The sequence below is a fragment of the Panthera onca genome, chromosome C1 (assembly GCF_046562875.1).
Source record: "Panthera onca isolate mPanOnc1 chromosome C1, mPanOnc1 haplotype 2, whole genome shotgun sequence".
Taxonomy (NCBI): domain Eukaryota; kingdom Metazoa; phylum Chordata; class Mammalia; order Carnivora; family Felidae; genus Panthera; species Panthera onca.
In genome coordinates, this window is record NC_138346.1 from 35,681,895 (window position 1) to 35,695,932 (window position 14,038).

Genomic DNA, 14,038 nt, shown 5'->3' on the forward strand with positions numbered 1-14,038 from the left:
CTCTGCTGAGTCAGGAGGTCAGAGATCATCATGGATTGCTAAGTAAGCAATAATGCATAAAAATAATGGAGACAGAGGGGAAAAGACCCTAATGCTAATTAGCCCATAAGCTAGGCCAAATACAGTTTTGTCCAAAGATAAAAGGAATTCGGCATCGGGCCAGAAAACTTTCAATTAAAAGCAGAAAATAAAAATCATTTGTAGTGAGTTTACTTAGAGTACTGATGTTTTATCGCAGTAGGTGTATCATTTCAATAATATTGATCAAGACTTTGCAATAGGCTTAGGAACTAACTTTGAAAAATTTTAAGTCTGTTTTGAAGTTTGAGTTATTCACAATTACAGGAAATATAGAGGAAATTTTAGGAAAAAGTAATTATACCAATAGAAATTCTTAGTAAATGACTACTTTAGATTATTACATATACAAATGAAATATCTAAACATGTTTAATTTACTAGCAAGAAGTATCTGAGATATACTAAGATTCTGGTTCCTATGATAATTAGTGCTAGGAATGTAGGAGAAAGCAACCTCCAAAGTATATAAGCACAAATACAATCTGGTAGTTTGACATGGATTCCTTCACCAGGAAGTTAACCTAACAGACACCATGTGTGAGTTACTACAATGGTTTACATTTGCCATTAACAATTTTACAACGGGGATGTTAGTGGTTCTCTTTTTTCCTTTTATTTTCATATCAAATATTTCACACAGTTATATATGGTATCATATCTATTACCAACTCAAGTCCATGGATAATCAGTAAAAATTGCAGATCTTTTTCTTATTTGTAACTACTATTCTCACCCAGTAGTTTTTTTTTTAATTACCTTCACTTGAAATTCTTAGTACAGCAAAAAGTTTCATTAACTCCCAAAAATAGATGGACATAAGAATAAGAGAGTAGACATACACAGACTTTGTTATTTTCTCAGGCTTATGAGGCTCTTTTCGTTTGTATCAATCAGTGTAAGATGAAGAGAGTATCCTTCAGAAAATAAACCCTTGGGTCAAGAACAAAAATATCAACATAAGAACAGGTATGAATCTATTGACTACTAATGTATATAAGTGAATGGAATGAAATAATCAATCCATGTTCAAGAAATTAAGTCCATGGAAATGCTCCCAACTTGTCATTTGTAAACTTTGATTGTGGATTTATGGTTTCTGGATAGCTAATGAGTTGCATTAGAATCCCAGTATGTTCATGTTTGAAGAGAACTTTGTAACATCTCAGTGAAATTTCTCTTTTTATAAATTTGGAAACTGAGACCCTAAGTGTATAAGGAACTTGTCAAAAGTCACACAACTAGAAAGTGGCAGGGCCAGGACTTGAATATAGGTTTTCTGTTCTTTATATATTCAAGAACATTTTATCAAAAACTTGCTATATACATGGACTTGTACCAAGTACCTAGGGAGAAAAACAGTGAGCGGAATACAAACTCTGGCCTCAGAGAACTTTGATTCTGATGAGGGTTACCAGACAAATAAACAAGACACAAGTCAACACATGCTATTATAGAGGATATACAAGGTTTTATTAGAGCACTTTGACTTGGGGGGCAAATAAGATCAGGAGGGTCAAGGAAACCTTCAAGATGGATGTTAGATCTAAGTTGGGCCCTGAATTATCCAAATGAATGGGGTGCAGTGAGGAGGGAACAAAAGGGAAGAACGTGATCTCAGCAGAGGGATTAAAATACACCAAAACCCAGATGCAAAAGACATTCAGGCCTGACAGGGTGTTCAGTATCCCTAGAACCAAATGAAGAGAAAAAAGATGAATCTAGAGAAAAAGAGGTCTGTGAATCAGGTTATGGAGCCTCAAGTTTATCTTGAGGGTAGCAAGTAGTCCCTGAAGGGTCACAAGCATGGGAGTGAAATGGTCAGGTGTACATTTCAGAAAGAATGCTAGGGTAGTGTGGGGATCAGACTGGTGTGGAGGGCAAGAGAAGTCTATGAGCCCCTGATATTGGAAAGGGGATGTCCTGATCCTTAGATAGAAATAAATGCCCCAATAATAAAGGTTGATATATCATTCTTTTTTTTAAAAGTTTATTTATTTTGAGAGAGACAGAGAGAGACAGAGAGAGAGAGTAGGGGAGGGGCAGAGAGGCAGAGAGATAGACAGGGAGAGAGAGAGGATCCCAAGCAGGCTCTGCACCACCAGTACTGAGCCTGACGCAGGGCTCAAACTCATGAACCGTGAGATCATGACCTGAGCTGAAACCAAGAGTCAGATGCTGAACTGACTGAGCCACCCAGGTGTCCCTGATCCATCATTCTTATTAAAACTTTGTTAGTGCAGGGGCGCCTGGGTGGCGCAGTCGGTTAAGCGTCCGACTTCAGCCAGGTCACGATCTCGCGGTCCATGAGTTCGAGCCCCGTGTCAGGCTCTGGGCTGATGGCTCGGAGCCTGGATCCTGTTTCCATTTCTGTGTCTCCCTCTCTCTCTGCCCCTCCCCCGTTCATGCTCTGTCTCTCTCTGTCCCAAAAATAAATAAAAAACGTTGAAAAAAAAATTAAAAAAAAAAACTTTGTTAGTGCACTGTAGAGTCTGAGCATCTCTGAGCTCACAGAAAAAGTCCAATTTATGGACCTTGAAGACTAAAAACCAAGGTTTAAAATATGGCCTCAACCAAAAGGTCCTGCATAGGCAACAGGCTAGCAGCAGTCCCAGTCAAGAGTCACACTGCTATTGCAGCCAAACCAGTACAGATGCCACCGTCCCTGGGTCCCTGAGCACCTAGCTATAAATGGGGCTAATTATATCTACTTATCTACTCCATAATGATATTGTGAGGACACTCCCTCTTCCTCAGCAGGAAATGAGAGTAGTAATATCTATTTCACAGCAATGCTGTGAGTTAAAAGTAACATATGTAAACACACAGAGTTTTTACACAGGGTATTAAGAATACAATACTGTTAGTTTCTTTTCTTGTAATAACGCAAAAGCTGTTCTCTGTGAAAATAATTGACTCGACAAAGATAGAGAAAAACCTGTGGACTTCACTTCATTTACACTAGGCTCTACCCAACTCACTTAATGAAGCAAGTCAGTGAATGTTACATTGTGAAGATTCTCATTTCAGCAGGGATTTTCTTAGTTGTTAAAAAAGTAAGAACACACACACACACACACACACACACACACACACACACACACACTTTCTTAAAGTTAAAAAAAAGAAAACAATACACCCGAGTTCATCCTTCCCAGCCCAGCCAGGCTCTAACTTGGAATGCCTCTTTCTGGAATGGAAGTCCCACATGGCACTCCCCCTCCCTTACTGGGGTGCTTGGTAGCTGGCCCTTCTCTCCTCTCTACCACTGCTGGGAATTTCCTCCTCTACCTCTTCACAGACCCCACCAAAGCTTCAGGTATTACTTCAGACAGGGCAGAAGAGAGGGAAGACACAGGAAGAGAACAGCTTTGAGGGAAGGACCTAAGAGCTGGTTGTACACGGAAGTTAGCAAATGGAATTTCCCACAATTGAAATATACAATCAATATTATCATGGATCTGAGGAGAAATCTACAAAATCCTTTTAAAGTGACAGGGCCAGCATAAAACTTGACTGTTGTCATTGACATAAAGAAAGAAATCTATCAGCAACATCAACATGGGAAAAGTACACTCAGAATGCAAACCTTGCTCATCTGAATACTGGCAAGGCCAGGATGTCCCTATGCTCCTGATGCTAAGTACTTCTCATGGATTATTTTATTTAATGCTTACAAGAAACCTGTGACATAGATCATTCTATCCTTCTCTTGAACAGGGAGGAAACTGGTGTACTAGTTTGTTATTGCTGCTATAATAAACTAGCACAAATTTAGGGGCTTTAAGGAACACAAATTTATTTATTATCTTTACAGTTCTGTAGGTCAGAAATCCAACATGGATCTCACTGGGCTAAAATCAAGGTGTCACCAGGCTGCATTCCTCTCTGGAAGTTCCAGAGGAGGATCTGCTTCCTTACCTTTTCCAGATTCTATGGCTCATCTCCATGGTTTAGCTCCTGTACCCCTTCATCTTCAAAGCCAGCATTGTGGCATCTCTCTGATTGTTCTTCCACTGTCACAATTCCCCCCCACGCTCTGACTTCAGCCATAATATCTGATTCTTTCACGCCTCAAGAGCCAGTTTTCACCCTCTTGGGGGTAATGTAGCACCTGTTGAGAATGCACAATCTATTCAACTGGGAGTATTAATACTGAGCTAGAACTGCTGTTTATCTTCCACCCAAAGCTCCTTGGCTTTCCTTCCTCTGCTGTGTCAGCAGCCATGTAGTTTGAATGGAATGGATTCAAGGCTTAAGCACCGAGCACAGAAAAATTTGTGCAGGGCAAGTGCATACTGAAAACTCAACACATGAGAGTTTTCATTATTATTATATTATTATTTCTACAAGAGACGATAGAAATGTTAAATGTGTACATCAAATAAATAATCAGCTGAGAAACATATTTTGAATGCAATTTTTAACATCCCCATATACTTAAATTAATCCAATACTTAGGTAAAGCTATATATTTATTTTTTGTTCCTGGTTAAAATAATGGATGTCCCTGATCTAATTCTGCCCTGGTTTTTATTACTTTTCTCAATAACAAAAGCCAGGAACAAAGTCAGATTTTGCTTCTAGCAGTTTAAATAGATAAAATCAGTGTGACTGTCAAAATCCAGGTTGGTCTTATCAGGCTGAGATGAAAACCAGGTTTACATTTGAAAAAGATGAATGTGGACACTAACAGGAAAAAGCGCCTGGCTAATCGAGTAAACAAATACGACTTGCAAGTCCCAGATGGAGTATGTATAGCATTGTAATCAGCAAAATGTCTTTTTATGGTTATTTTCCTAGAACATTCGTAAAGTGATGCAGATCTTACAATGGGGTAGTACAATTTTTTTAAGTTAAAATTTTCATTTACTATCATTTAAAAAGTTTTATTTTTTTTTTCATTACAGTCCTCAAATATATGTTACTGACTCTTTCATGGAAATGTAGCAATACCTTAAACTAATAGGATGACCTAGATCGAGGGGCAATAGAGCAGTGTGGTTTCTGTGTCCTGAAAAGAGAGTAACCGAGCAAAGCTGTGATCTTGGTTTTATGCCGAACCTAGTTAGTTTGGAAACTTCACTTAGATAATCTATTTATTAAATTTATTTTTCTGATAGAGAGAAAGAGCGCATGTAGGGCAGGGGTAGAGACAGAGAGGGAGACAGAGGATCCAAAGCAGGCTCTGCGCTGACAGCAGTGAGCCTGATGCAGGTCTTGAACTCATGAACTGTGAGATCACGACCTGAGCCCAAGTCGGATGCTCAACTGACTGAGCCACCCAGTTGCCCCTAGATAAACTATTTTAATTAGGTTGTACAGAAGCCAAAGAATATTCTCGGAGTTAAGTAAGTTTCAACTTCACTCCTAGTAGCAGGAGAGGTGTACCTTTATTACTGAATGCCAAGCCTGAGATCCACTAGGTTGCAATGCCGATATGACCCAGCAGACTGGGCTATTCTATGGCAGAGAAGATTCTCTCCTTCTTCACATCCTTGGGTATTTTCTACACCACTTAAGAGTCCCCTCACTGAATTCATGGTCAAAGCATGCTTCTCAGGCTGGATCTATCTACAAAGCCAGGGGCAGGGCTGTTATCCCCATTATCCATTCTCTCCTTCTCTCTTTAGTACTAGAACTGTGAAGTCCTACCTGGGCACCTGAGGACCCGGAGTATTTTCCAGCCTCCCTTGCAGCTCAGTCAGTATGCTCATGCAGCTTCGTTCTGGCCAGTTGGATGTGAATGGAAGGGAAATGCACAACTTCTTGGTTGTCCCCTTAAAACGAGAGATGTGGTTTCCTCTCCCTCTCGCCCCCTCTTGACAGCTAAAGGGTGACAATATCTTGAAATGGAAGCCATAAAGACAGGATGACAGAGCAACGAGATAAGAAGACTAGTCCCCTTCAGCGTAGAGCCTCTATGTCAGTCTGCATGCTGAGGAACACTTAAACAGGGACAAACTGATTTGTACATTTTGAAGCCACTGTTGTTTTGCTTTTACCACAGCAGAAAATCCTAACTAATATTTACTCAAAAATTTCCTTCACTGACCTTCCTAAAATTTCCAGGATTCACATTTTTGGATTAAGAAGATTTCTGTATCCTAAAGAATTATGTATTAATGTCCAAATACCCCAAAGAAATCAAAATGCACAGGTAAGAAGCTGTAAATTAGCACTGAATTTGTTTCAAGCTGACTACTTGGGATACACACACAGAAACACACAGAAACCACCATATAATTCTTTTGTTTAGTTTCCACAACTAAATCAGGGTGTGAAAAACTGAAGAGGATACAGAGAGGCACCACCCAGAAGATTCAAAGTAAACAAAAAGAAGTATATGATGGCACTGGATTGACTTGCTCAGTTGTAAATCTAGTGGTCAACTTAATATTGCTGTATCACACAGAAGATGGTGATGAACTGTCTCTTCCACTATGGAAAGGAAACCATTTTAAACTGAAGCAAGAATGTATTGACAGTTTGGAGAAAAGTGCTATCCGAGCTTATGTTTAATCATTTGAATAATTAGTTATTGAGGGGAGGCTGTAAAGTCTTTCTCTGTAAGTATTTAAAAACTGGATAGATTTTAATTTTCCAGAATGTCATGTTAGAGTTTTGCCCTGTGAGCGCAGGCAGGAGGAGCGAGGATGGACTAGAATGGACCTTAACGAAGTCCCTCACTCCAAGATGGAGTGTGCTTTCAATGCATCTCTCTCCTTCTCCCTTCCTCTTTCTAGAATGACATTAAATTACCTTCTGCTTACAAACAATGAGAAGCAATAAGCTTTTGTTTCTCTTTGCTTTGTTTCCCAGACCACATGCCTTCACCTTTCATCACCACCACCATCATAGTGGGTCTTTCATCCCACTATGTGCTCCAAACTGCAAAATTTAATGTTAGGGAACCATATGCACATGCGTGTGCATGTGAGTGTGCGTGTGTGCGTGTATGGTGGGGAATAGGGAGGGAGAGCTAGGAAAAGAGTTTTACAATATATCCAGATAAGACTGACAGCCACGCCATTCTTTTCAAACACACACACACACACACACACACACACACACACACACACACACGCATTCTGTTCTAATGCAGGGTTGGGAAATCAGATCGAGAACTCTGGGGAAGGGCCATATAATGGCATCAGGTTCTAGGCCTCAGTCCAGATACATCTTAGGCCTTCAAACACTCAATTCAAAATCCTGTCAACAGGTTTTATGTGTTTTGCTTGTACTTTCAGTGAAAAGAGTGCTCCTTTTTAGGGAGATACATTTGAAACAAGAGAAAAATCTTATTTATTAAGAGGTGATAAAAGCCAAAAAAGACAGTGGTGTATTTGTCAGGAGGGACCCCTATATTAGAGAAACACCGTGATCTCTCTGCACCTGTTACCTACTTTCCCTCCCCTGTGAAGAAGTGGCTTATCTCGTAAGTGCATTTAAAAGAATAAACTGAGCATATCCCACTCAACTCCCTCCCTCTCTCCCCTGTTAGGATCTTTCCGCCTGCATACAAAGAGGATGACTTCTTAGCTGCTCTTGGTCAAGCAGTAAAAGCTCTGGTCAAAGGCCCTGCCCAGGCTAGGAAGGAGGGAGGTAGAAACTGTGCTGTAATTGCCCACTTTGCCTGTGACTGGGTCTGCTTACTGCAGGGGTGAAGTATTAGCAAACCATCCTGGCCCTGATATAAAGCTACATTTTCCAGTGAGCATCTATCAGAAATAATGCAGACATTTTGATCTCCTCTTACCTGACTTCTCTCTCTCCATACTGCTTGACACACTCTAGGGGATTAGCAAATAGTTTTTGAATGAGAGAATAAATGGACCTGGGTGGGCCAGTTTGCCGACCTCCTAAAACCCCAAAGAAAGTTCTGAATTTGAGCCTCTATTTTTTTTTTTTTTTTTGAGAGAGAGAGAGAGAGAGAGAGAGAGAGAGAGAGAGAGAGAGAGAATCTTAAGCAGGCTCCATGCCCAGTATGTAGCCCAATGTGGGGCTCGATCTCATGACAGTGAGATCATGACCTCAGCTGGAATTAAGAGTTGGATGCTTAACCGAATAAGCCACCCAGGCAACAATCTATATTTTTCGATCATTCACTCCATTAGTAAAAATGCTTGCACATGGACATCTAATATGTGTATACTATTTATTTGTAAACGTTAACCATGTACCTTTGTACTAATATATACTTTATAAAAATACTCTAAGATAGAAATTTGAAATGAGGTGAAAAAATGTAAATGTTAAGTTCTAGTACTTTCTTCCTGCACACCAGTGGATTATTTTGAGCAGTCCACTCTGTAGCCCACCGGTCTAGACTTGAAGTACTACACAAGTCTGGAGAAGAAGAATCTGGAGGTCTGGAGCAGTCCAGACAGATTCAGGCAGCACAGCAGGGACTCTGTTTCACACAGCCTTGCACTCCTCACCATGCGTAGTAAGGACAATTTCTATTTAATGGTGCATCCTCAGGAAGAATGTGTTGAACTGACTTGGAAGGAGAAAGTGGATGAATAGGATGTTTATTGATCTAGAAGGAAAAAGGGAAGGATATTCCAAGTGAGACTTATCTTGGAACACTTTATTCCAAGACCAGACATCACAGAAATGGGATAGAGGTTGGCTTTCATCAGACACTGGCTTCAGAACCACATAATGTGAAGGAGCAGGAAATGAAGTTGGTTATTGGAAGAGAGAGAGAAGTGAGAAGGTGGCTCTGGGCCATGAAATCTAGGCAGATATATCAGCATCTGATTCCCTGTAAGAACAAAATATGGAACTTCTGGATGCTTTAAAGATCTTTTATGAAGATCAGACTGGGGTTAGGAGGCATATCAGATGGAACAATATTTGCATTTGGTTAGAGCAGCTCTGAAGAGTCTAGAATGAGACCATGAAAGTCTGGCTAGAGTGATGAAGGAGATAAGGGAAAAGAAAGTATGAAACAAATAGTCAATTAGAAAGAATATGATCAAACCTTCATAACCAATAAGATATGAAGGAAGAAAGAGAAGAAACCAAATATGTCTAGAGATGATCCCACCATTTGGAAAATGAACAATCTTACTTGATTTCTGGAAATTTTCCTCTATCTTGATTTGCTATGGTAAGTAATCCCAGTGTGAATTAAAATTTTTTTTAATGTTTATTTATTTTTGACAGAGACAGAATGTGAGTGGCTTAGGGGCAGAGAGAGAGGGAGACACAGAAGCAGAAGCAGGCTCCAGGCTCTGACCTGTCAGCACAGAGCCCGATGCAGGGCTCGAACTCACAAACCGTGAGATCACGACCTGAGCCAAAGTCGGACGCTCAACTGACTGAGCCACCCAGGCGCCCCTCCCAGTGTGAATTGATGTGTCTCTGTTCCTATTTAAATGCTTGAGGCTCACCCTGTAACCTCAAAGTAAAATGCTGAAACATGGAACACGGACTAAATTTTCATGAGTCCAAGGTACTACTTACTAAGTTTGCTGGAAGATGCAATTGAGAAATGGCACTTGGCCTTGAAGAAAAAGGAAACATCATGTTTGTGTGTATGTAGTTGACAACAACTGGTTTCCCACACACAACTGAACAATCCAGTCAACCACAAAGTGAAGACTAGTAATAAGTTCATGACCTTTTCAGCCACGTTTATTCCTATATGTGAACTCCACATTATTCTAAGCTATGGAGTTTACTCTGGGGTAATTCAGACAGCTGAATAATAAAAAAGGATAGAGGATAGAACAGATAACAATGCTGGAAAGAAAAGAAACCAAGCTTTTTTGTCAAATAGCTATAATCCTGTGGACAGGTTATATGATGTGTCTATGTCCATGCAGTTCATCTTTTGAAACCTGTGTGACTTATTCTGAAAACAGTCTCTCCTAAGATGGGAAGAAATGACCAAAAATTACATAAAGCTTACTTTCCAAATGGAGTTCTGCAGAAAATACAGCTGCCATCTGGCCTTCTGGCTAACTTCACTTCTTTCTTTTTTGGCAGATATTATTTAATCCAGACCACACAGTTTGTTAGTCTAGTTGGTTCATGAAGATTTCAGAACATGAATCTGTAGCAGGAATGTTTGGCAAGTGACAAGACATTAGCTGCTTGACATGAGGGCAGTTTCCTTGTCTCAGTGGTTAAGTAAGTCTCTCCCTGGCTCTGTGTGCCTGGGTGCCTTCAGCTATGAAGTCAAACTGATTATCCTTGTCATCTCTCAAACATGATGTCTGCCATGCACTCTGAGACAGGTACTGCTCCTGCATATATACCACTGCTCTAAAATTAACTACGAAGACTTTAAACCCAATGTTAGTTCACAGTTAACATTATGATGGTCTACTTGCATGTAAATGGACTGAAACTCTAGTCACTGTATATAAAATACAACCTGTGCTTTAAAATTTAGCCAAGATGTATTAAAGTACGGAAAAAATAATTTGGTCTGGGTAGGCTTTTAAAATCATGTTTAAACTAAGAAAAGAGGTATTTAATAATAAAAAAAATCACATCAGTTACATAGTAGCTTTCAAAAGGCAGACGTTGCTGGTCTCTATAGATGCCTACCTGCCTCCAAAGAAAGTGAGAGGGTGAGCTGAGATTTACAGCCTATAAACTTCTGCCAGGTTCAGACAGGAAGAAGTCTTTTCATGACATTGGGTTTGGCTTCATTTCTCAGTGGTCTCACTTGGCCAGCAATGCTAAAGACTGCAGCAGAGTCCAGGCGTAATTCTATAGATACTGCCATTGGGAGGACCAGCAGGAATAGGGGTAAACTATCCTGGTGAGGCAGATGAGAGGGGTAGATATATGTCCTCAAAAACCTGGCCATAAAATAAAAATCAGTGAAACAAAAATTCAACATCTATGAAGAATGCTGGAAGACAATTGCTATAGTTTGAAAAAAACATTTAGGTAGAAGTTTACATAATTTTAATCATAAACAAGATTCTAACAAATAATAATCGCATGATCCTTAAGGCTTTATTAGCTATTTACCACACTCTTCAGATTTTCATTTCCTATTAAATCTGATTGATAACAAGTTTATCATTCATTTGCATAATTCCATTTCCTTCACCATTTCTTATTCAGAGTATGACATCATGGAGTTAGAGAATGGAAACTGTTTCTATACTTTGGGAGGAAAAAAAGCAATGTTTGTGATAACCCAATTTTTTTCCCTCCTTCTAAGCTAAACACTTATAATTCTTAACACATGTTTTTTCTTGGAAACCATTTTTACTTCTGGCTTTATGTAAAATGTGAGAATTTTCTATCTCAGAAAATGGCACTAGTTCATCTCTTATGATGTCCCCATTGTATGTTCATTGCCAGCGAAACAATCTGTTTAGAACTCTCATTATTATGACTATAAATAGACCTGTAAAATGTGCTTTTCTGCATGTTTCATCATTTTCAGTTTCAGAACTCTGTTATTTAAACCCTGATCAGAAGGTTAACACATGAAAATATCTAATGAACCTGGCTTCCTGGTATGGAATTCAAATACACTCTGTAGATACAAGTAATACCCATTAACCAAGAGTGGAATGACTTACTGTATATAAGGAATTCAAAACCACAGATGGAAAAATACTATGAGTGTTGGGATTAGGCCTGTTAATAAAAATATATTTCATGAATGTTATTAATTTTTTAATTAATGGTTACATAGCTATTTCTTAGTCAAGTTGTAAAACCTTAACATTCAGGTTTTTAAGTATGTTTTCTAGGCACACACAATACTCTCAAATCTCTAAAGCTCTTGAAATAAAGCCCAGTTATCTAATTTTCACCATCCAGGTATAAGAATCTTATAAAACAGCAGCATATCAAGATGAGAGATGGTTGAGATTCTCTGCATTGTATTGTTTCTTAATCATCTGCCCATGGGTTTGCTTCACTATTTAAAAAGGCAGAGATGTGTGCACATGTGTGCATATACAAAAACACATACATGCATAAAAATATTGACACACACAATGGAATATGGAATGGAAGGAGAACTAAATTCAGAATTTAAATTTGCAGTTTTTAGTTCTGCTTCTAGCAGCTCAAATATTTCAAGTTCTCTGAGTCTGTCTCACCATTTGTAAAGCAGCTGAAGAACAAATGTGTGTGTGGAAACCTTTTGTAAACAGTGAGACAGAAAGCACTAAACATACACAAGGGTTGTGTGTCTGTATGTGGGGTCACTATAGCCTGACCCAATCCACATGAACATATAAATGAACAAAGGTGGTTTTCCTCAACTCTCTCAAAAACATCTAGATCGTAAAAAAAAAAAAAAAAAAAAAAGGATACTTTTAAGTCAAGATGAATAGAAGTAAATGAAATTAAAAGGAATCATGCCACATTAAAGAAAATATTGGTGAATCCACCTGGTCCTCCCCAGGAGCTATCTCTGGGGCCAGGCCCAGTTGTGCCTACTGTATATATAGCTTCTTCTTCCACTTTTTTTCTATAGAAACCAAGCTTTTTCCAGAAGAGCCAAGTTTTTCCACAGGCGGTCTCCATAGCAGTGTTGAAATGGCCTGGCACTGAGGGGGGACAGGAGGAAGGTGGGTAGTAGGGCAAAGAGGAGAAATGAAAGGGATCCTGAAAGGGGAGAGAGGGAAGAAGGGCAGCCTTTTATGTCTACTGGAAACTTGTTTGTCAAGTTCTTGTAAGTCAGGGATTGTACGTATATCCAACCATATACTTTACTACAATTTTTTAAAAAGTCATTCAGAGTTGACATTTCCTAAATGTCATGTTTAGCTACAAAACACAACCCTGGCAAGACGTGAAAGGTAGTGCCTCTGTTGCTAAAATCTGGTTTGTTTGGTCACAGCAAATGACTAACAAACTCAATTGAAAAGCATTTTCTTGTGTATCCCAGAAAGCACTTTAAAACCTATCTACAGTTAAAGCCACTTATATTTTCCACAAACTACCCCTCAAAATGGGAAGAAGGGATAGTAACAAGAATCCTTGGCATCACTTTGGTGAGGACTCCAGAGGCATGTGACCAAAGTGCATAGGCAAGATGGAAACTGCCCAGTGTGGCTCTTTACTAGGGCTGGTTACACTGTGTAACACCTGAGGCTCCATTTCTAGGGTCATGAGGCTAACGCTAAAGTCATCTCATCGTACAAAGGTGAGGAACATCAACATTCTTTTCTACTAAGAACAAAGAGCCTTCACTAAAATTCATGGTCTTGGCCAATGCATTTTTTCTTCTTTGGGATAAAGAGAGGGTCTGAGCTAATGATTCACATTGTTAAAATTATGGACATAGGCAAAGAATTACTCATGGTTAGCTAAGCTTAGATCTGTTCCAACATGCCTTCCTGAAGTAACTCCTCTCAAAAACAAATTCACTAGGCAAATGTTTAACTTCATTAAGCCTGTACTGACATCAAGAGGGTAGATTTCCAATGGACTCTGCCATGCAAAATGTGGATTGAGCATCTTTACCCAAGGTCCACTTGGATATTTATGGAATGTTCTCACTAAAAAGAGGAGCAGAGTTCAGACAAGAAAATGTAAAAGCTGTAGTTTCCTACAATGGTGTGATGTATTTATGGTTACAGCACAGTACTTGTAAAAGTCACTGCTTCAATAAGAATTGATTATATGTTTATTTTTCAAGAAATGTGTCTGATTAGGAAACACCTTCAGAATTATTTTTTGGCAGATAAACTAAACTAAGATTGTGTGTGTGTGCAAGAGGGGATATGACAAGACAAGGAGTGTTTAGATTTAAATTTTGAACATTTGGGGGATTGCAGCAACTGGGGTGTGGGGTGGTTAAGGGTTAGAAGTGAGAAAATCAGGGACTACATCCACATGCTCTCATTTTCTCCTTTGGGGGTAGTGACTTCCTATAAAAAAATGAGAGGTTTATTTTCATAACAGCAGTGAGGAATCGCTAGGCAGATGTGTGTGGGTTGGTTCTGGCCCTTGATTAGCACACA

The 14,038-nt window shown here is 39.3% G+C and overlaps 1 protein-coding gene and 1 long non-coding RNA gene across 8 annotated transcripts in view; one reads left to right on the forward strand and one right to left on the reverse strand.

Moving 5' to 3' along the window:
- The window catches only part of SPATS2L (spermatogenesis associated serine rich 2 like), a 165,885-nt gene that overhangs the window by 105,591 nt on the left and 46,256 nt on the right, over window positions 1–14,038 (reverse strand). The window lies entirely within an intron of this gene.
- Window positions 973–7,005, forward strand: LOC132671740 (uncharacterized). Its single transcript, XR_009607240.3, has 3 exons — window positions 973–1,046; window positions 6,150–6,237; window positions 6,337–7,005. It is a non-coding gene; the product is annotated as an uncharacterized LOC132671740 (long non-coding RNA).